Source organism: Peromyscus leucopus, unplaced genomic scaffold (assembly GCF_004664715.2).
Source record: "Peromyscus leucopus breed LL Stock unplaced genomic scaffold, UCI_PerLeu_2.1 scaffold_523, whole genome shotgun sequence".
NCBI classification, from domain to species: Eukaryota; Metazoa; Chordata; class Mammalia; order Rodentia; family Cricetidae; genus Peromyscus; species Peromyscus leucopus.
In genome coordinates, this window is record NW_023505424.1 from 343,762 (window position 1) to 368,171 (window position 24,410).

The 24,410-nt window shown below is 47.7% G+C and overlaps 1 pseudogene; it reads left to right on the top strand.

The window, feature by feature from the left end:
• The first annotated feature begins 11,135 nt into the window (after positions 1 to 11,135).
• LOC114701368 overlaps positions 11,136 to 24,410 on the top strand; it is a 139,641-nt pseudogene continuing 126,366 nt past the window's right edge.

The window sequence follows — 24,410 nt, forward strand, 5'->3', positions numbered from 1 at the left end:
CCTTTCGCCCCGAGGGACTGTCCAGTCTTTCTCCAGATATGTTTTACAACTTCAGCAGCACTGCAGAGAAAAAAAAAAAAAAAAAAAAAAAAAAAGGCATCTATTAAGAGAAGACCCTACTCGAACTTCCGTGAGGAGCTTCTGGCTTCCTGGAGCCCTTCTCCCCACCTCGTTTCAATAGACACAACCAGGAGTTTCAAGAGTAACATTCGTCAGCAGGGCGGTGGAGGCACCGGCCTTTAATCCCAGCACTCGGAAGGCAGAGGCAGGGGGTCTCTAATTTCTGAGGCCAGCCTGGGCTACAGAGCAAATTCCAGGATAGCCAGAGACCCTGTCTTGAAAAACCTTGAGGAGGAGGAGGAGGAGGAGGAGGAGGAGGAGGAGGAGGAGGAGGAGAAGAAGAAGAAGAAGAAGAAGAAGAAAGAAGAAGAAGAAGAAGAAGAAGAGAGAAGAAAAGAGGGATTTTTTTTTTTTTAAGACAGGCTCTCTTGTCTATACTAGGCTAGCCTGGAACTTACCATGTAGCTGAGGATGACCTTGAACTTTTGATCCTCTCACCTTCACCTTCTAAGTGCTGGGATTACAGCTGTGTAGCACCACACCCAGTCTATGTGGTGCTGGGCATTAAGTCTACTAAGCAAGCATTCTATCAACTGAGCTAAACCCTAGCCCCAAGAATAGCGCTTGAAAACTACAGATTGCTATTCATGTCAGTTGTTGATGTCGGAAGAGGCTCAGTTCAACTAAGTCCTCTGAAGGAGACACTCCCATAGCAGGCTGTACAGTGAGCTCCAGGTCTCCAGCTTTCAGGAGCTGTCATCCACACTGGGGTGGGCTTTGGTGATGCACCTGTCCGTGAGTCATTTCTGCTCCTGTAAGTTACCCCTCACCCATACTCCTGTAAGTGATCCCCACAAAACTCACTGGTTCACTAAGAATACATATATTCTTCCTGTGTGCATGCCTCAGTGTGTGTGTATGCACCACATGCATGCAGGGGCCCAAAGGAGTCAACAGTAGAGGCCCTATCCCCTGGAACTTGAATTACAGGCATTTGTGAGCCACCATGGGAATGCTGGGGATGGAACCGAGGTCCTCTCTGCACAAGCAGTAAGCTTTCCCAAACTCTGAGCCATCTCTCCAGCCCCGAAGAATAGCCCTTTTAATGTAAGTTAACAAAGGAATAGAGACTAGAGTTTTGTTCATCCATAGGCGCAGAAGCTCCTTACCTACTATTCATGGAGGCTCCTGGGATAATGGCTGGGACAGGGGTCTACCCGAGCCTCATATTGATGCTTCCCTATTTGGTTTTGTGTTGGCTAAAACGACCACGTGACATCCTCACTGGGGCAGAGCTGGAAAGGAGTCCATGGTGGGGACTAAGGCCGATACACAACGTGTAGCTCTGCTTCTAAATCTCTTCTCTCTTCTGCTTCCTGGCCTCAAGGAATATTCGAGAAAGTGACAGAGTCATCAGGGCTGGTGTGAGTCACTAGGCTGGGAGGGAGGGAAGGCTCACAGAAATCAAGTTCTCTCTAGGAGGGGACACATTGAATGGAAGGAACCTGACAACAGATCACACGCTTTCTTTGTCAGGCTGAGCAGGCAGGAACCACAGACACAGTTTCCCATGCCAACCGCTCGCACTGCCTCACAAAATGCTGCCTCGGTACTTTGGATTTTCCTTCTGTCGTCGCCAAGCTCAAGGTCAAATGGTTTCTGAAAACACAGACAGCACTTGTGGTGGCTGTTTGTCATGATCGGGGAAGCCCGGGCTAGTGTTTCTTCTGGTCCCTGGTTGGTTGTGAGGCTGTGGAAGAATCGTGTTTGGTGTCTGTTATTGAAAGTCATCCAGGCACCTGCAAGTCCAGAGTCTTTGGAGATGTCCGTCTCCAACCTCCTAAACATAGATTCCCCGGAGCAGAGTCTGCCTTTGCCTGTGAGGAGTCACACTCCTAAGATTAGTTATCTCATTCATATTAAAGGGATGGTTAAAAAGAAATTGTTCTGAACTAGTCCGGAGCTCCGATCCTCAAAAATGATTTGACACCAGAATGGCTTTCAGTGTCCACTGGTGGTGTTGCCAGCTTTAGAATGTATGACCCTTGGTCCACAACGACAGCTGAGTTTAGCATCCCCACCCACCCCACTCCCCACACACATCCAGTTCAGAGCATCAGGTCCGACCCTAGAAGTCCAGGCGGTGCTCAGGGAGCGGCTCAGGCCTCCACGGTGGGTGATAACAGCCCAGACTGATGCTCTGCAGTGAACCTCGCCTCCACATGCCCTTACAATGCTTATCTGGCAAGTTCTACGTCTCGTGTGTAACACCCAGAAAATGTAAGACCTCCAGGCTCCATGTCTTTTCTGAATGCCAAGCCAGCAAAACTCTAAATACTTTTGGAATGAACAAATAAAATAAAGGCAGATATCAAGCCGCCTTTCTCTCTGTGATAACACCTTGGTTTAGCTTTACTCTGCCAAAGAGAGTTCTTCGTACTGGGAAATGCATCTTGTCTACCTTTCCACCTTCAGAAATCCAGGAAGACGTTTTCAAAGGTGCGAGGTCTGTATCATTTCCTCAGGTTAGTCTGACCTGCTAGACCTGGGGTGACAGGAGAGGCCCCCACACAACCTGTTCTGAGTGACACAAAAGTTGAACCAACTCCAGAGAAGTAACTGGGTCTGGATGGAAATGACCAAGGCACACAGGGAGCCTCTCTGGGGCCGGCGACAGACAGCACGGGTCACAGTCTGGCCTCCAGCTAGGCCTCTCTTCCCGACAGTCAGCAGGTCTTTGCAAAGGGTGCAGCAACCCCAGACCAGAAAGAACGCCACATGGGAAAAGACTGCAGTTGGTTCTCATTATTGGGTTAGATGACCACGGCGAACTGAATAGCTACAACCTTTCTCTGTATTTGCCAACAAATGGCATGGTGTAGTGGAGGGGAAAGAGAGCGGGAGGCTGGAGAATCTGCCCTGTGGATTTTTCACACTGTGGATAAATGCCTCTTCATCGGAGATGTCTGAACAAACACTGTGGCTGGGACAAAAACCAAAAAAGTCAAAAGAACGATGAGCTGATTTCTCGCACTCGTGACCAATTTATAACTCACACAGGCTTTCCACGGGGTGCCTCTATTTACTTCACGTCGAAGACAAGGGCTGCAGAGCGAGCTTTGTGGGGTCCCGCCCTGCTTCCTCCCTGAAAGCTGCACCTGAGCCCAGATGGCCTTCTTTCCCACAGTGCCCCTGGAATGTAAGGTACCCTTCCCCTGCCCTAGGCTAATTCCTCCCTGCTGCCTTCCTCAGGACCCCATCAATCACCCGGCAGTGACTGCAGTTACGGCAGGTATCGGCAATAACAGTAACGTTCAGCATCTCTCTCCAGCTGGCTTTCCATATATGAGAAAGACCAGTTTCTCCTCTCCTAAGGGAAGTGAAGACCTCGCCGACCTGAAGCGCCCCCAACTACTGTGTCCCTCACTCTTCCCTTTCTCAACCCAATTGTGTGAAAGAAAGAGCAGCCACCGTGTCGGGTCCCCTGTCCCATCCTGTGATCTCTGCCGCCTGCCTTTTGCCTCCTGTTAAAACTCTTCTTCTCTTCAGGGTAAACTGTCAGACCCAGTGGGCGTTTTCAGCCTTTATCCTACTTAAATTTTTTTTGAGTCACCTGGCACCGTGGACTGCCTCCTCCCCCTTGACACGTTTCTCTTTCCGTGGTGTCCAACGAATTCCTCTTTTCAGACTTCTCACCGTCTGTCACTCCCTGTGTTCCTTGGCTGGGTTTCCTTCCTTCACCCGTGGTTTAAACAGATTGTTGGAACATGACACACAGGCACCTGAGTGCTCAAGGTAAAGTTAAAGCTGAGCATGCCCAGGTGACCGGTACCCAGGACAGAGGGCAGACTGTGTCTAGCACTCCTAGGAACACACCAGGTACCCTCTCCAGTCAGTGTCCTCTCTCTGAGAATCACCCCCATGCTTCCTTGGGGGCATCACAGGTGATTGGTGCCTGTGCCTAAACTTTCTGTGAATCTGGGCTGTGAAGGCTTGCGTTTCATGCTTTGTGGGCTTAGCCTTGTGTGGGGGAGAAGCGTCCCCATGTTTTAAGTCATAGCTTGTTCTCATCGCTGAAGAGAGTTGACGGGAAGAACATAATGAGTTAAGGGCAGGCAAAATGGATTGGCAGGGAAGGAGCCTGCTGCCAAGACCGATGACCTGGGTTTGATCTCTGGGACTTACGTGGTGGAAGGAGAAAACTGACTCTTGTGGATTATCCTCTCACAGCCACACACACACACACACACACACACACACACACACACACACACCACACACCAATAACAAAAATAGAGTGGGCTAGTTAATTCACTTATCCGTTCTTCGGTGATGCTTTTTAAAAGGCTGTTGTGAGGAAATGGGTGCCTGATTTTTAAAAAGCTGCTCCTTCTTCCAACGCCCCTGTGGAGTTTCCCAGAGGAGTCTGGGAATTTAAAGGATGAGCTGGTCAAAGACTGTTTAGAAGTAGAAACCGTAAATGTTTCTTCTCTCCTGATAAGAAAGAAACTCACGGAATGTTCAGGTACATATTTTTTTCAAACACAATTTTTATAAGTTAATTTTTCTTTTCTTTTCTTTTCTTTTTTTTTTTTAATTTTGGTTTTTCGAGACAGGGTTTCTCTGTGTAGCCCTGGCTGTCCTGGAACTCACTTTGTAGCCCAGGCTGGCCTCACACTCACAGAGATTCACCTGCCTCTGCCTCCTGAATGCTGGGTTAAAGATGTGTGCTACCACCACATCAGGTTTATAAGCTAAATTTTTATATCTGCATTTTAACCCAACAATAACAAAAATCTGGAAGTCTGAAATCTTTTCAGACAAGACTAAATTAGTGCCAGCTGATGTACAAAATTCTTATAAGAGTGATTTAGTTAGCAAATATCTTGTTTTTCTGCTGATAGGACCAATGTTTGTACAGTGAGTAGAGGCCTTAAATTACATAAATTGATCATTAATTTCGTGTGTGTGTCTGTGTGTGTGTATGTGTGTGTAGGTTCACATGTGTGTGTGAGTAGGTTCACATGTGTGAATAGGTTCATGTGTGTGTGAGTAGGTTCACATGTGTGTGTGTGAATAGGTTCACATGTGTGTGTGTGTGTGAGTAGGTTCACATGTATATGTGTGAGAGTAGGTTTACATGTGTGTGTGAGTAGGTTCATGTGTGTGTGAGTGTGTGAGTAGGTTCACATGTGTGTGTGTGAATGTGAGTAGGTTCACGTGTGTGTGTGTGTGTGTGTGTGTGTGTGTGTGTGTGTGTGTCAGTTCACATGTGTGTTTGCTGATGGAAGCCAAAGAAAAGCTCAGGTCATTTCTCTGTCCCTGTTGGGTTTTGAGACATCGTTTCTATGGGCCTGAAACTCACCAAGTAGGATAGGTTGGCCAATGGGGTCTGTCTGTCTGTCTCTCTCCTCCTCCCCAGGGCTGGGATAACGACCTCATGCCAACATGTTTGATGTTTTTAAAGTGGGTTCTCATGCTTGCAAGGCAAACCCTGATCTTTCCCTTCTGTTCCATAACAATTAGTCATAGTGCCTGGGCCTTCTCAATGGCCCTGTAAATGGTCTTAGTGAGACACAGTAGGAAATGGACCTGCTATTCTTGTTTCAACGACGAGCCAAATCAAAGCAGTCTGCAATGAGCTGCAGGGCTCATTAAAAATGTCATAGCCAAATCAGTGAGATCCAAGTCAGCGAGAGACCCTGTCTCAAAAAAGCAAGGTAGAGAGAGCAATCGAGGAGCACACCTGGTAGCCTCCAAGGATATGAACACATGTGTCCATTCTCACACACATGACACATACATGAACACATGCATACACTATACACAACACACACACACACCATGTTGGGTAAGAGGACAGACAAGATTGGTTAAACAGTGAAACAGCTACATGGATGTAGGTTAGTGCTGAGTTCTGGAATTGCGCTTGTATGACCTCCCTCCAGAATTGTTTAGGTGCCCTGCCCTTCCTGTACTTGATAATACAGCAATTACTTTAATGTAGTATAATTGTTCTAGGAAAAATTATATGTTTAAATGTAATAATGTAGTTAGAACACCATAGTGATGCATGTTGTACTGTCCTGAGAAAACAGGGCAATACCACATTTCAAGATGTTTATTATTTTTTTTTCTCCAAAGACATTCTTTCTTTCTTTTTAATCTTAATGTTTTTACTAAAATGTGGTCACGTGTAAATATTTCATATTCAAATGAAATAGAACACTAAAAATAGAAATTAATATGTTTGGACATCCTTTAGTAATGGTAATAACTGGCTTGTCACCAATTTTTAATATACTCTTTCTTATGGGACTTTTAGAGATTTATGTTTTTGGGGAAAAAAATCCTCCACTCTGTGCCAAATGGTTCTAGAGTATCCATCACTTCTCTCTAAACTAGGGGATATTGCTCCCACGTCTAAACACAAAGGCAAAGTGTGTTTATACTTTCACTCTGAGGCTCTTGCAAGGAATTCTGGTAGCACTCAGGGACTGATAAGTGCATCTTAAACAGAATTCAAAGTTGGAAACAAATATTGCACTTGCTTATTCATCAGCCGCCAAAGTGTTGAAAGAGTCACTTGGTAGAATTTAGAAGATTTTTGAGATTTCTTCTTAGCAGGATGTGTGTGTAATGAGTGCATGTGTGGAGGTCAGGGGACAATGTTGGAATCAGGAATTAGACACGGGTCAGCAGACGGGCATGACAAGTGCTCTTTCCCACTTAGTGGTCTCCCCAGACCTCAACCAATATGCTTTTTGTTTTTGATGATCTGTGAAACTGCTCCGGGCCTGGATCATGGTGTGTGGTGGCTGGTGAGGGCTGGAAGCCTGCCACACGTCTACTCACCAGGCTGTCAATTGGCTTAACCAGTTTTGCCGGCCTTTTCGTGGTATGGGCCGGAATTGAAAGCGTTGGCTGTTTGGGAGTTCTGCTTCCTTTTTAAAAATTTAAAGTTGATTTATCTTTCCATTTTTCCAAATGTAATATGAGAACATAACATTGAACATATATGTGAAGAACCATGCTGTCTTTCTATATATGTACATACCGTGCAATAGTTAAACCACATTAGACATCTACATATCTGTCTCCTCAAACATTTATCATTTCTTACATCACTACTTCTCCTCCCCTTCTTCCTGCCCCTCCTCTTCCTCGTCCTTCTCCTCCTTCCAGACAGCATTTTATGTAACCTAGACTAGCCTCGAACCCACTAGATAGCTGTAGATAACTTGGACTTCTGATATTCCTGCCTCTACCTCTCCATTGCTGGGATTATAGTAATGCTCTAACACATTCGGCTTTCTGCAGTGCTAAGGGTTGAACCCAGGCCCCTGTGAATACCAGGCAGTCACTCCCCAAATTAAGTAACACTCCCAGTCCACCTTTACCAGTTCTTGATGGTGAAAATATTCAAAATCTTTTCTGGCTTTTTGAAATATACAGTTCATCATTGCTATTTGTGGTCACTGGTCTGTGTAATAAATAGCACCTAGAAGTTGCTCATACAGTTATTCCAGTAATGTGGTACCCATGGATTTCCTTGTGTTCTTAAGATATACACATCAGACACCAAGGTTCTTCTCCTTGACACTTTATACAACTCAATAGAATTTCCCCCTTAAATTAATACCATGATCATGAACCTACCCAGGAATACAGTCTAACGGTGTGCACCCTGTGTGTGTGTTGTGTGTGTGTGTGTGTGTGTGTGTGTGTGTGTAATCTGTATGGAAGATATGCATATCCTCCATGGTTAAGACAACATATTAATCAAGAATCTTTAAATTAGCTGGGCAGTGGTGGCACCCACCCACCTTTCATCCCAGCACTGGGAAGCAGAGGTAGGCCAGGGACTGGGTGCAGTCTGGGACCCATGTTGCCCTTCTCGTCCTCTCTGAATATCCCTTAAATTCCCTTTGATATCAGATGTGTTGCTCTGGGAAACAGCCCCAGGGCCTGTGCTAGCCTGTGCTATATACTGCAATGTGTACTAGTGTCATTCCTCACTAATAGTCAAAATGTGGAAGGGTAAGTAAATCGATATATACATGCAATCAAATAGCATTTGGCTTTAAGGAAAGAAATGTGGACTCATGTCCTGTGGCTTGAATGTATGTGGCCTTTGAAAATGCACAAATTGAAATCCTAACCCCTAATATGATAATAGCACTAGTCTGAGCCTTTGGAAAGGATTAGTCTTGAGAATAGAGGCCTGGTGAGTGGGACCAGTGAGCTTAGGAAAGGCTGAAGAAAGCCCCTTCCTTACTTCTTCCCTCCTGTGGGCACACATCCAGAAGGCACCGTCTAGGAACCAGAAGTGGGGCCTCACCAGACATCACGTCTATCGATCTCATGGTCTTAGTCTGACACAGATAAACTGTACCATTGTTTATCTGATGCCCAGCTTATAGTATTTTGTCAGAGAAGCCTGAAGTGAATACGACAACATATTACAACACAGATAACCCTTAACACAATTAGCCAGACATAAAAAGACAGATATCACATGATTCCATTGAATTGACAGAAAGGGGAATGGTGGTCTCCATGGTCTGGAGGAAGTAGGGAATGAGAAGTTATTGTTTAATGGGTGCAGGGTTTTAATACTGTAAAGTAAGAAATGTTTATGGAAATGGGTGGTAGTGATGGCCGAATGGGGGCACATTCTTAATACTCCTCAACTATATAATTTAAACTGACTAAAATGGTGATTTTCTGTTACATATGTCTCACAATGAAGAGGAGGAACAGTCAATTTCCGCCAGCATTAGTTCAGGCAAGAGGAGCTCCAGTCAGAGAGAAACCATGGAAAAACGCTACTTGATTGTTATCAACTGTGCTTGCCATAAAACACTTTCTAATTCAGTTCCAAGTGGCCTATTTAAATTCTAATAGGAGACATTTTACTTAGCTGAAAATCTGATGGCTGTAACTTCTCCATCTTTGAGTAATTTGGAAGAAAACTCATTCCTTCCCCAGCTGACCCAGACCCACCATGATCTCATATACTCTCCAAGCATCTGCCAAGTCATCATCTGTGTGCTGATGAGTCTCAAGCCTCTCCCTCCATCCTACAAGTTGGTCCACGACTCCAGACCCAGGTATTCACTGCTGGCTAAACATCTCAATGCAGCACACATCACAGGGACTTCAGCTTTACCGAAACGTAGCTAGCCGGGCTACCTCAGGCCTGACACCCCAGCACTTGGGAGGTGGAGGCAGGAGGATCAGGAGTTCAAGGTCATCCTCAGTTCTATATCCAGTTCCAGGCCAGCCTAGAACTGTCTCATGATACCAACTTTACAAAAATCGGAATTAAGTGCACATCTCTTCTACATACCTAGTTGGCTCTCCATGTCATGCCTCTCTCTGAGGGCCACCCTCTCTCATTATCCAGCCAATCAGCGCCAAGTCCCATCCTTCTAGCTGACCTCTTCCTCCTCCTCACCACTCACTTCCAGTCTGCTGTCTGCCTTGTCTCTGCTTCCAGTCACTCCGGCCCCTCCCCTCCCCTTACGTGACTCTGGTCACACTCCCTGCTTTCTCTCAGGCAGCCTGCTCCACGTAGCTGTCTCTGGCAGGCATTGGCTTAGAGTATTTTATCTTTTCCTGGATGATAAAAACCACACACTTGCCCATGTAAGAAGTGCTTAATGACTCTGTCCAGAGCTTGCTTCTGTTTAGGGGTGCCCTGCACTAGGGAGCCGCTCAGAGATCACTTCATAGTTGCTCATTTAATCTCGGTGGAATCAGTCATCAGCGTGAGTTTCTGAGTCTGGTCTCTGTCTCCCTTTTATAGCCTCTTCTTCCAGTATCTCCCATCCGTATCCCACTGGAGCCGTCCTTATAACTTGTGGTTCCCTCAACAGAATAAGATGACATTCCTGCCTCCCGGTCTTTTCATGGCTACTTACTTCAATAACCCAGTATTATCACATGTAAACAACTAGCAAAGTACCTATTTCATGAGGCTTCAGATTGCCTCTCTGTAAAACAAAGCAGACAGCTACAAGACTGTAATGTTGATAAAAACAAGATATGCAAAGGCAGTTTACAGTTATATCACGTCCTAAATGTATGCATATTGTGTTGGTCAGAGCCCTATATTAAATGCCACTACCTCCGAGGAACTTTCAAACACTCAAAACAGGACCCCTCTCTGTTCTTGGAAGCTTTGCCAAGCACAGCCAGTCAGCCCCCCGAGGCTGCTCTCGTACATTCTTAGGCTGTCCAAGTCCTCGTCCCACGTTTACAAACAGATCACGAATGCCACCAAGTCAGTATCCACCCTACGCCATGGTCTCCTTCCTAGACATTAAGGTCTTAATGTTTGGGACTATTCAAAGAGAACATATTCCTGAGATTTGAGGAATCAGAGGCAAAACTTCCATGGGGAAGTACCAAAGAGACATGTTTGGGGTGTCTTTGGCATTCCAGCTCCATCACCCAGTGGTCAGTCTAACTGGCAACACCCTGCTGAGCTGGAATGGTGGTAAGTACCTTGTCCCAGCCCGCGGCAGACGTTGTTCCTGTCCTGCTGAGTTTGGATTACTCCAGGTAGCCAGGACTGGCTGGCCAGACTTTTAGTTATTATATTGCAAAACAAAGGGCTGAAAAAGAAGGGGTCACTTTAGCTCCTCACTAAGGGGGAGACGGTCAAATCCAGGATGCTGGCCTATGTTAGGTCACTGGGAGGCCTCTGGGTGAGCAAGTGGAATTGTCCCAAACTTAACATTCAGAGAGAGTGAAGGCGTCTTCCTCAGAAATGCCAGGAGCCCCTCTGATGTCTGACGGAGGAGGGTACCTGAGGCTCTTGGCCTCCCATTGAGTGTCCCATCTGTATCCTCAGTGCTCAGCACTTGTGTATTTAGTTAGGGCTTGTCTCCCTCTGAGAAGGAGCCATGGCCTGCCTCCTTCCCCTGACAAAGGGCTTACAGGTAATTAGAAGGGATTATGCTTGAAGGGGAAAAGCGGCCTTTAATCACCAGAAGGACACAGCAGTCTGAGCTGGAGGCGGTCCAGTGGCCTTTGTGTCTGAGGCTCACAGTGATCCCTGGTCCCAGGGTGGTCAGCAGCATGGGCTTCCTCAGACAGATACAGCTTTTGCTTTGGAAGAACTGGACCCTGCGGAAGAGACAAAAGGTAACCACATGGGGTGGGTGGAGGTGGGGTGTGAGGAGGAAGAACGGAGGAGGGGCCCAAAGCTGGTTGCCCTTTAGCTCTGAGGCTGCCTTCAGCTGCTCTGTGAGCCTCTCTGAACAAGTGCCCTCCACAGGATGACATGCTTCTCTTGCCCTTGACGGTATGAAAAATATCCTGTCCTCTGCCCAGCAGAGGAATCCACTGCGACCCCAACCCCCTCCCACTTTGACATCTGCTGGTCCAGCTCTCACTACACGGGGGAAGCCTCCTAAACCCTGAAAAACTAACCCAAAGAAAGGCAAGGAGGCTTTGGCTGGCTTGGCCGCTCAGTAAGAACAATTTCCTCACGCTGGAGAGTGGGATGTCTTCACACAGGAGCCCTGCAGGAATCGGGACGCGATTCCCTGAGTCGGTCGTCACACTGTCACTGAGCACGTTGTTTCTGTCTTTATGGGGAGAAAAATAACCTTGCCTTCCAGAGGCTGTTAGAGGTTCCGTGAGTGTGACCCTGCCGCTAACCACAGATTCTCCCACACCCCGTTAGTGGGCTAGACTAAGGATTTAAAGGCATTCGGTGTGTGTTCCTTCTGAACTGGTTTCTATGATAGCTGGGGAAACCTGAAGGATATTTTGAGAACCCAGAGTAATGTAAAGTAATGCAGGCTGAATATCCCAGGAGAAATGCAGGGGATCAGAGCCCCCCTCCCCCAGAGCTGCTGCAAACAGCTCCTCTGTAGTTTTTCCGTGAAGAGATAAGAAATAAATACATATCCATAAAGAAATGGCACTGAGAACGTACTTCAGTTGGGAGAGTGCTTGCTGGGCATGCACCAAGCCCTGGATTTGCTCCCCAGGGCCACATAAGCTGGGCATGATGGTACATACCTGGCAAAAGGGTCAGAAATTCAAGGTCACTTATATAGTGAGTTCAAAGCCAATCTGGGATAAATGAGATCCTGTTTTAAGAGAGAAACAGACACAGAGAGACAGACAGACAGGCAGACAGAGGAGAAGAAGAAGGAGGAAGAAGAAAAGAAGGTAGGAAAAGATGGCTGTCCCAGTGCCTTGCGGAGTTCTAGAAATGGAATGACTTCAGGAGCCTGGGGTGGGGTTGCTGTGAGAGGTGGGGAGGGCTGAGATTAAATGATCGGGCCAAGAACAGAGGACAGCACCCCTTGCTGACCTCTGGCCTCCACACACACCTGCACCCTGACACACACATGTGCGCACACATACAAACATGCATGTAACACTTACACTAAAAGGAAAGAAAGCTGGACCTCATGCAGAGGACATGGTCAAGAAGAGGATGGTTTGGGGTGGGTTTCTGTGGGCCGAGCAGGGCTTTCCTGGGTGTCAGGAGGAACCTTAGGGAAGAAATGGGACCAGGTGGTGGGGTGTTGAAGACCTGTGTGCGTGCCTCAGGCAGATTTGGTCAGAGAGAGATGAGCATGGACATGTGTCAGCTATTCATAAAGCTAGCAGCTGAGAGAGGAGAGGAAAACCCGAAGGGGATGTGGAGGCAGGAGGGGAAGGAGGAGGAATTGCTAAGATGTAACTGAGACCAGAGATCTGTGGAGCTGAAATCAGGGTCTCTGAGGCTGGTGACCTTAGGGTTGAGGTACGATAGCTTTTTAACTCACATATGAAGAAGCAAGGGACATCACACAGACGCTTCAAAGGCCTAGGTGTGGCGGGAGGGAGAAGCCAAGCTCACCCTGGGGACACCATTGTCCTACCTACACTGCTTTTCCTTATCAAGGCTGGTGTCATTTCAAATTAGCCTGGAGGTTATTTGGGCCCCCAGGGACCAAGTGCTGACAGTAACCAAAGGCTCAGTCCCTTCCAGAAATTTCCCTTCCTGAATGAAAATGCCGTCAAAACCTGAGCAACACTCATTGTTAACTTCATCGGGTTCACTCATTCATTCAGTCAAGAAATAATAGTCACCGGGCAGTGTGCCAGGTGCTAAGTTCCCAATGATAAATGAGACAATTCAGTCTCTGCTCTCAGGGTGCAAATACTCTATGGATTGCCAAGGAAATCCAATATGCCCCCGCTGCGCCGCCGCCGCCGCCGCGCCCTCCCCACCCCCTCCACCCCTCCCTAGCACCAGGACTGCTGGCCAGCGAGGCTCCCATTGATGTGGCACGCCAACTCGGTTTTCCAGAGACAGGATTGGCTCAGGAAGGTTTACCCTCCATCCCTTCCCCGCCTTGGCAAACGTGTCCCTGCTGGGGGATGGGGACTTTCTCCCTCACTGTGTGTTCCCCAGGGGATGGAGCCGTCCATGCTGCGAGCCCTGTCTCACTTAGCCTGGGCCGCGCCTGCGCATTGATATCGCCTTCATTGATATCGCCTTCATTGATATCGCCTTCATTGATATCGCCTTCCCTGGCCTGGAAACTGCTTGTCCCGGTGCCTCTGGATAGCCAGTGTATCCAGGATGTCTGGGCAAGATGAGAGCCTTTTCCTAATCCCCCAGGAGCTCTTTGAAAGGGTCTGTGGCTCCTTTCAAGGCACTTGGATCTTCCGAAAGAGTCACCTCTAGAAAATGATAACTCTGCATGAAGTGCAGCATGGCAGCCCATAATGCAGCCATTCTCAGACTTTATAAGTTAGGTGTTTTAGTGTGAGCAGATCACAAGTGAGAACAGGCAGATACCAGGGTTCCCCTTCCCTCCTCTTTCACCCTCTCAAGATGCAGGTGGGAGTCTTCAGGTGTCTGCTCCCCTCTCCCCTCTTCTGTTAGTGCCTGTTTGACGTTGTACTAAATGCATTTCACCGTTTATCCCACAGCAGTGCAAGGACAGAGAGGCATCAGTTACTCCTGTGGGTACCAATGAGGTGACCGGAGCTTCAGAAGGGTCAGGATGAGCTGGATCTAGACCTGGGATTAAACTGTGTGTGACTTCGAGATAGCAGCCATGGCCATTAACCTCCACTGCCCTGACTAGCAGACAAGGCTCAGATGTCACCAGCAGAGAGTGACTGGGTAATTCTCCCCAGCCAGGACAGTAGATGTAGACTCAGATTGAATATGTAGCCTGAGTGTGTGTTTGACCTGGACGAAGGAGAACGGAGCACAGCCCTCGCTCGCCCTGATGGAATTTGGAGTCAGGCAGGCAGGCGGAGCTGTTCACAGCTGAATGGAGACTCCAGTGGTGGAACAGAAAGAAGCTGGGGCTGGGGGCGGGGCCCGGGAGCTCAGAGACATTTCTTTGGGAGTTTTAACCCTCACACGCCTGCCTCCGGAGACACTGCCAAATCGTATCTGCCCTCGTGGGGGGAGGTGGTAAAGCACACTAATGCTGCTTTTTCTTGCCTCTGAGCTGCATATCTAGAATGCCTTGGTGTCCCCAGGTCCCCACTTCCGGGGAGGAGGATGTTTGGTGAAGGCTGAACTAAAAATAGACTTCCTAAACTCTCGAGGTTCGTGTCTGGTACCGTGGCCCCTGAGTGCTGGGCCCAGCACTAGGGAAAGAGAGCATGGGGTGCCAGGAGGCTGGGCACCAGCTCCAAGTGCGCCAGACTGTGGGTGGCGTTGGCCCAGGTTTGAGTCCCGTCTGATTCTCAGCCCAGAAGGGAGGATCAGCGCTGTTGCTCTCAAGCTCTGGCTCCCTCCTTTTAAATTGAAAACAGAGAGGGAAGGGAGAAAACCTAACTGGCTGTTTTAAAAACAACAAGCAGGACTCTGCCCTCCCCAGGAACCCTTCCTCCCCCACATAGACTGAATGGTAAAGGGGGGAGGGGAGCGAGCAGGAATAAGGAAATACCAGTATAGTTTAAAAAAAAAAATTCCATGGGGGGGGGTGGTGCTTCTGAGCTTTAGGCTGGGCTTAATTAAAGTTACAGACATGCTTTAAGTGTGTGTGGGTGGGGACACGACTCTGGAGACATGTTTTTATTACAATGTGGAATTTCTCCCTAGGGCATGCCTGTGTACACTTGAGCTGCGAGGGCTACATTGCCCTTCTGGGCTGGGGGTACTGATTCTGGGGGAGGGGAAGAAGCCGCTGGGAGGGCCCACCTGCCTCTGCGAGGTGGAGAGAGAGAGAACGACAGGTGGTCTCTGTGCAGAGAGTGGCCTGTAAGGGCGGCGGATCCAGATTGCACGCAGAGGAAAAGGACCAGCTTCCCCAATGCTTCTTAAAGACGGCCAGCTATGCTGGGATGGGGTTTCTCAGCCTTGTCTGGCTACTGGAATTACCTAAAAAAGTTGGAGGGGATTCTGATGTCCCTCTGGACGTGGCTTGAGATGCCCATGAGTCCAGCTTGCAGCTGGGTAAGGGCTACTGAGGGAGGCTGCTCATTGGAGGGGCCTGGGTCATGTGGAGAGAACAGCAGCCCAAATTCAGAGACATGACGAAGAGCGCAGGCGCAAGGAGTGAGGCGGGTTCCCCTGGTAGCGGACATCACAGACCAGCCATGCCCAAATACAGAATGGGGAAAGATCTCAGGGAAAAGGGAGAGAGAGGGTAATAGCAAGCCAAAAGGGGGGCTGTTTGGAGAGAGGAAGGGAACCATGGGGCAGAGGCAGCCTGCAGGGTAGTCCAGAACCGGGACAAATTAGAAGGAAGGATAATGACGTGTTTGAGAATGACATAATCCCATTACTGTGTACGCTAACTTAAAAAATTAACACAAATACAGTTGGGAGCCGGCTCAGCAGCTGAAGTCCTGCCATGCATGTGTAGGGATCAGAGTTCTGGGCCCTGGAACCCACCTGAAACCCGAGTGGACTGTCTTCTCAGCTCCAGGGAGGTGGAGACATGAGATCCTGGGAGCAAGCTGGCCTAGTCAGACTCCCTGAAACAAGGGACTCTGGGTTCAGAAAGTGAAAACCTTGACCTCAGTTAACAAAGTGAAGAACACTAGGAAGACACCCAATGTCAGCCTGGGGCTTACACACACACACACACACACACACACACACACACGTACTCATACAGAAATATGCTAACACACACCTGTACACATAGGAACATACAAACACATACACACCACACTCACATGCAAAAAATAAAATAACTGAAGAAAAGGTCCAAGTACCATGACACTGCAGAGTAGTTTACCTCTACCCCTACCCCTACCACCTCTCTCTCCCAGGAACTGAACCCAGGACCTCCTGAAGAGCACTAAATGCTCTTAACCACTGAGCTATCTCTACTCCTGCTCTTCTTGTTAGTCTTTCCTGCTCTTCTCTCTTCAGCCCAGGTTTCTCCTATTATTCTCTGCTATTTAGCAGAGGGAAACAGATGCAGCACATCTTCTCATAATTAAACCCACATCCTGGCATCATTAATCAAATGCAGCATGAAGAAAGGTAACCTGCTTTTATACAGTTACAAGTAATAGTCTACAGCATAAACAAATGTAAATACATTTGCCTAGTTAAAATAATTATTTCATTGCTACTTCAGAACTGTAATTTTGCTACACATGAATCATAATGTAAATCTCTGATGTGCAGGATATCTGATATGTGACCCCAAAGGGGTTACAACCCACAGGAGAACCACTGCCATAAAAGGGAGGAGACATGAATGTGTGGGGGAGGGGCTGCGAGGCTGCTGTTGGTTTTTATTGTATTTATTTAATCATCTGTCTATAACCTGGTATCCCCCATGTGCCCCCGTGGCCTTTATGATGGCTTTAAGACACAATAGTAAGTGGTCCATGGGCCAGGCTCAGTTGTCTGTCATTATCACAGTGGCTCTGGGAGGCAGGACTTGGTACCGTTCCTTTTTTTTTTTACAGATGAGCCTCTGTGGCACAGAGAGGTTAGGAGGGTTTCCCAGTGTCATGAACCCCAGTATTTGGCCCAGAGTAGTCTCTTCTTAATTCTCATTATACTATAGGACAGAACAGCATCCCCATTTCAGAGATGAGAAAACTGATTCTCAGAAATTAAGCAAACCCAAATCTTCACATTCTCACATTGCCATTTCCAGAGTGGCAGTTAGCATCCCAGACAACTGACAGGCTGACACACCACACGAAGGCTGTAATCTCCTTGGTAGAGAGCCAACAGTAAGAGCAGTTGTCTCAGGAGTCAAGTGTCTCGTTTCCTTGGTGAAGACACCGAGAGCGACTTCCAGTCTCATCTCTTGCACCTGTCACAGTGCCATCTTGTCACACCCGTTCCCCCACCGTCCTTAGAGGACGATCTGGAAGAGAGATGAGAGCTGGTATACATGCCTCTGTGGGGTGCAGTGTATTAAGTCTTTTGACTGTTGATGGCCTGAATCCCTGTGTCAACTCCAGCTTTCCAGAGAAGCACCCGAGGCCCTGGACTAAAACTTCTCATTCCACAAAAGTGTGACGGGGACGTCTAGAATCCTGCCTTGTATTGGGTGCTGGAGTCACAGTGGAGGCAGATGGGCCCCTGAGTGTTGGTCTAGGGACCAAGAGAGATAGGAAGAGCGATGGGGATTGGCAGGGGATTAGGCCAGGGAGGCTCTGGATGTTGCATGCCCTGTGGGCAATTCCCAGCCATTCTAACTGCTAGCAAGTGTTCCTGGGAGCAGTCTCCTTAAACACCAGGTGGGGATTGCCCAATATTGGTGTTTTGTCACTTTGTAGGAAAAGAGGTAGATAGGAAAGCCATGAAAACCTGAGCACATTCAGGGAGCCCTACTGTTCTGTCTTCTAGCTGTATTAGTATGTGTTTCCTCTAACATTTTCCCTGCTTATGTGTGGAGTACAGCCTTTTTAAAGAGTTACCATGTACCTGTAGACATTTTTGCTTTCTTTTAACATGTGTTCTTTTGTTTTGTTTTTGTTTGTTTGGTTTTTTTCAAGACAGGGTTTCTCTGTGTAATAGTCCTGGCTGTTGTGGAACTCAGTTTGTAGGCCAGGCTGGCCTCGAACTCGAGGAGATCTGCCTGCCTCTGCCTCCACTGTGTACAGTTAAAGGAGTGCGTCACCACCCCCCAGCTTCATGTGACCTGTTTCTACCACCAGTTTTCAGAGACGTGTCAGAACTGGGTTGCCACCAAACTTCTGGGGTTTTTTGTTTGTTGTTTTTATTTTAAGCAGAAAAAAAAAATGTGGTTTTTCCTTACCAGCGGGCAAGGAACAAACATTTTTCGAGCATCAGCCTGCTAGGATGTCTCCTTCATGTCTAATTCCCTAATTCACATTCCCCACTCCCTCTTCTCCTCCATAAGTCCACATCTCAGCCCTCCCACTGTACAGTGTTGGGATGTGAGTGCTGCCCATCAGGTGCCTCCTCTTTTGGAGTCAGGAGAACTCTAACTCCAAAGCAAGCCTCTGTCTGTATACCAGCTCTCTGGGACAGGTTGAGATCGGCTGCCTCTTCTGGTTGGGGAAAAGGAGGAGTAGCCATGGTAGTATGTCTGCCTCCCTCAAACCACAGATCTTGTTGAAGGAAACCATGCTGACTAACTGGATTTCTGTTGACTTTGCTTTGGGGCACAGTATTTCAGAGTCATTTACTCCTTAGTTCATTCATTAATTCAATGACCACCTTCAGGCAAGGTCTGCCATGCACCAAAAGGCAGCAAAGCCATGGGACGAAGATGGGAAGAGCGATGGCCCGGCAGGCAGGAGGCTGGATTTTGCTTCCTGTTGTGACACTGTATAAGTCACCTGTCCTCTGTAGGTCTCTTTTGCTTATTCACAGAATGAGAAATTATGAGATCTTTACAGTCTGAGGCACCAGCATTACCCAGGAGCTTACTAGAATCTTCATCCATAGCCAGTTGGTGGTGGTACATGCCTTTAATCCAAGCATTTAAGAGCAGATACAGGCAGATCTCTGAGTTTGAGGCCAGCCTGGTCTACAGAATGAGTTCCAGGACAGCTGGGGGTTCACAGAGAAAACCCTGCCTCAAAAACCCAAAAGGAAAAAAAAAATCTGCATCCATGTACACAGTCACATCTTCAAGCCCTGAGATCCTTCGTCGTCAGCCTCGTGTGGAGGCAATTTCAGAAACAGATGCAGATAGAACGCAGAGGGACAAGAATCTGGCTGACGTAATGAATCAGGCAGGAGGTGGTGGAAGAGTAAGGTCGAAAGAAGGAAGTTCTTCAGGTAAATAGTCAGGCTCCTCTTAACAATGGGACTGATTCCGGGAAGTGCCTTATTAGGTCATTTCATCACCTTTTGCACCTTTGTAAAGCTTACCGACAAAGACCTACCCCAGCAGAGCCCACTACACACCCATGCCACATAGCTCTATGGTATTTATGCATATTATTTATGCATAGTGTTGTCTATTGCTCCTAGAGCCATAATAAACACAAGATTACATCAAGACGAAGATAAATAATGCAGGAGACAGTAAACACAGGATGCACGGGGCTGCTGCTGGTGTTACAACAGTCAACTTCTTACATACAATGAATTGTTTCTGAGACAGGGGTAGTCTCAAAGTTGCCATGACATCAGGGCTGGCCTTGAACTCACTCTTCAGCCTCCCAAGTGCTGCCACTATAGAGACACATGCCATCACACTTCACTTCAAACTTACGGGTTTTTTGTTAGTTTGTTTTTTATGAATAGACTTTTCTCTCAATTAATGATTTAAACACAGTAAATATACACACCTCTAGCAGTCACATTGTCATTATCGAGTAGCATTGCTATATATATTGTACGTGCTGTAGTATTAGGTGATGAGACATCAGCACAGACCCTACAATGTTAAGACAGTAACTGGGATGTTTTGGCTCCATCATGACTTGTGGGGCCGCTGTGGGTATGTGATCCACTGTTGCCCAAGTGTTAGATGGGGTGTGATTGAACCACAGCCCAGTCCTGTGCTCTGACAGTGTACAGAGGAAGGCCTCTCTCCTCTGGCTGTATCTCCCCAAATCTCTCAGCACCCTTGATCTTTCTTTTTATTCTCTTTTTCCAGATTCGCTTCGTGGTGGAACTCGTGTGGCCTTTGTCTTTGTTTTTGGTGTTAATCTGGCTGAGGAATGCCAACCCACTCTACAGTCAACATCAGTGTGAGTATGGCCGCAGAAGACCTGGGCTGTCCTTCCCTTTAGGAAGCTCTTGGCTTGAAATGGAGGTATCACCTCTGTTAACATTTCAGAGGCTTTGATGTTCATCAAAGCTGCACCAATTCTAGTGTCTTAAAATGTGTGCAATCTTGGTTGTAGTGGTGTGTTGAAAGAATGAATTGTTTGCTTATTAATTTCTCTCATTCTGCAGTTCTGGGAATCAAACATATCCCTGAATATGTATTTCTTATGTATATTTTATTGTTTTGTATGTATTTTATATGCTTTATTGTGTGTATATAATTTTTTATTGTTTTGTTGTTTTCTAAACTTAGCTATATTACAAATTTAGGTCTTTTTTTTTTTTTTTTTTGGTTTTTCAAGACAGGGTTTCTCTATGTAGCCCTGGCTATCCTAGAATTCACTCTGGAGACCAGGCTGGCCTCAAACTCACAGAGATCCACCTGCCTCTGCCTCCCAAGTGCTGGATTAAAAGTGTGCACCACCGCCACCCAACTTATTTTTTATCATGACTGATTTAGGGGATCATTTGTTGCAATGGTGCTGTGAAAAGAGACACAGTACAGATCACACTTCAATGTTCCCTGGAGCTTCAAGACGTCTCCAGGTCCCGTGAGAGCCTGCTTTGTATGTAGAGCAGCCTTCTTGGAAGGTCCCTGCTGTTTTTCTGGGATGATGACTTTCCTTGTAGGCAGGTGACATGGACTCCCCAAGAGTTATGAAAGCTGCTACATTCCTCCCCCTCCTCTGGAGTTTCTAACCTCCACTGCTCTGCCCACCTCCTGCCCAGCAACCTTGCTTCTTTCTCATCCAGCCTACAGCCCCACGGCCATGGAAAGAGCTCAGCAGGCCTGTCCCCTCATCACTGACAGCAGGCCCTCCTCCCTCTCCCGCTCCTTGCCCCTCCTCCAGAACTTTATTTTCCAGCTCAGTCCCCTCCGTGGAGCCCCTCGGACAGGGGTTCCCAATCTTCCTGACGACCACGACCCTTTAATACAGTGTCATGTTGTTGTGAGGACCTACAGGCTGAGAGCTGCTGCCCTGGAACATTCGTCCTCCTCACTACCATGAACTCCAGGACACGCACAAGCCCGACCCTATATTAGATGCTCCCTGCTTCATACACAAGCAGAGAAGCCGAGTACCGAGGCTTTCCTACTTGACCTCTGTGACTAATTCCTTCTCATCTTCACTTTCTGTCTTTAGGCCATTTTCCCAACAAGGCGATGCCTTCGGCAGGAATGTTACCATGGCTCAGGGGATTTTCTGCAATCTGAAACAACCCTTGTTTTCAAAACCCACCCCGGGAGAATCTCCTGGAATTGTGTCAAACTATACAACTCCATGTAAGTGCTGAGATTCCTCACCTAGAGGGAAGGAACTTGCACCCCCCCATTCTCCCCCCCTCCCCGATGCTGCAGTCTGTGCCCCCACCTGCAGAGGAGGGGCTCTGAAGGCTTGGGGAGGGGCAACTCCCTACCTAATAGCCTCTTAATGGCAGGACACCTGGGGAAAAACCTTCCAGCTTAAACCACCTGGACACGATTGCTTCATCTTTGTGCCCAAGATGTGACCTAGAATCTAATATCAGCCCAGGCTGTCATGTGTCCCCTCCTCCGGTCACCCATCCTCTGGAAGGCGGTACTGTGTAAGAAAACTGACTTCCTTCACATTCCGCCACAGGTTGCTCATAGCCATCTCTGTCTCCTCCAATGGCTTCTTTAGATGAGGTCTGGAGAAGCGCAGGGACACAGGAAGTCAAATTTAACAATGTGAGAAGTACTTCTTAAGAAGAAGTAATGAACTCCAAACTCCACTGAAACTGTCGTTAGTGACCTCTGAGAGGAAGAAGAATCTTGGATGTGGCTCCCACAGAGTGTTTTTAACCCACAACACTGAACATCCAGTTGCCCATCTTCATTCTCCCTGACCAGTCAGCCATGATGGGTATGCACGGGGTGGACTTTGTGGATGAAGTGTGGCACCGGGTCCCATCCTAAGGGTGGGTGGTGAAGAACCCAGAGGACTGGGTGAAGGCAGGGAAGACTCACTGGTAATATCTTCCAACGTCCTCAGAACAATAGACTCAGAGAACATGGGGTTCGAGGCCGTCTTGCTCTCCTGCAACTCAAATATTGAGCAAATCACTCATCATCTGTCAGTGTTAAAATTATAAATATCCATCAAATTGGGGCCATGCTAAGTCAAGCACGCAATTTAAAGATAGCACAAGGCTGTTAACTGTATTGTTATGAAAATGATAGCTATTTATTTATTTATAAGGCATTCTCCTTTCTACAGCTTGGCAAGAGTGTATCGAGATTTTCAAGAGCTCTTCATGGACACACCAGAGATCCAGCACCTTGGCCAGATTTTGGACCGAGCTTCGAACCTTGTCCCGGCTCATGGACACTTTGCGGACTCACCCTGAGAGATTTGCAGGTAACCTGAGTGTTAGTGTCCCCATTCTGTCCTTGCCTCTACAGTCAGCCTAACGCACCAGTGCTGTGGGACGGTCTGTATGTCAAATTGCTCTGATTGGTCAATAAATAAAACACTGGTTGGCCAGTGGCCAGGCAGGAAGTAGGTGGGACAAGGAGAGAGGAGAATTCTGGGAAGTGGAAGGCTGAGGCGGAGAGACACTGCAGCCGCCGCCATGACCAGCAGCATGTGAAGATGCCGGTAAGCCACCAGCCACGTGGCAAGGTATAGATTTATGGAAATGGATTAATTTAAGCTATAAGAACAGTTAGCAAGAAGCCTGCACGGCCATACAGTTTGTAAGCAATATAAGTCTCTGTGTTTACTTGGTTGGGTCTGAGCTGCTGTGGGACTGGCGGGTGACAAGATTTGTCCTGACTGTGGGCAAGGCAGCAAAACTCAAGCTACACACCAGAGACTGTAAAAAGTGGGGCAACACCACTCCCCAACCTCCCCGCCCCCACTCCTGTAACAAGATGCCAGAGGCACCAGAGGCACATGCCAGTAATCCCAGCACTCCTGTGGTGATATGCAAGGCAGAGACAGGAGAATCCCCAGAAGCTTGTAGGCCAGCTAGTCTGTCTCACACAGCAGGGAACACAAAGAGGTTGTCCTTTGACCTCTGCATGCATGAGGTGGCATGTGTGTACCTGCTGCATTCACACACACCACACACCACACACACACACACACACACACACACACTCACACACGCTCACATGTATACATACACAAAGACTTCTAATGCACATTTTCCAGTAATATTTAGCATCCAGAATGATGCATGTGGGTCAGTTGAGAACAGGAAGTAATATAGAGAAGAGACTGTAAGGAGTCATCACAGAAGATCAGGGAGGCTCTGGAACTAAAGGCAGAGATTGTACCATATACATTGAGCTGGCGCTGCATCGAGCTTGCATGAGAAGCCAGGAACACTAAATTAACTGGGGGAATTGAAAGGTGTGGAACAGCAGTCTTGGTGGCTTCTACGATGTTGGATGGGGAAAAAGAGTGAGATGGAAGGACTGATGGCTGTAGTCGGAACGTTTGAATTTAGGTTATCAAAGAAAGTCAGGCATTAGGGGAACCACAGGGTAGACATAGTGGACAGAGAGAAGGGGCCAGTGTCCATTGAGGGAGAGGTAAAGCAAATGAGGAACTGGGCTGTGAGCTGCCACAGACACAGAGTGTGCAGAAAGATAGCAAGAACCAGATGGTCCAGGGCTGGAGAGATGGCTTAGTGGTTAAGAGCATTATTGGCTCTTCTAGAGGACCTGGGTTCAATTCCCAGTGACCACATGGCAGCTCACAACTGTCTGTAACTCCAGTTCCAGGAGATCTGATGCCCTCACATGGACACACATGCAGGCAAAATACCAAATGCACATGAAATAAAATAGAACCAGACACCCAGGCAGGAGAGCCACTTAGAATGAGGAACAGCAAAGAGGAGAGGTGGAAATGTCTCCCAGCCTCAGAGGAGAAACAAGAGGCAAACAAAGCAACCACAGCACCAGATCTTCAAAGTCTTACCTGAGCACTGCAGGGCTGGCTCATCTTCAGTAGGCTCCGCCTTGGACGCCAGGGGAGACAAGGTGTGAACACTGAAACCCATTGCCTGAGCATCTGTAATGCAGAGGCTGTGAGGCAGTAAAGCCCCAGGAATCTAAGGGTTGCTGCAGGCCTGTGGGTAGAGGATCTTTTAAAATATGTTTGCT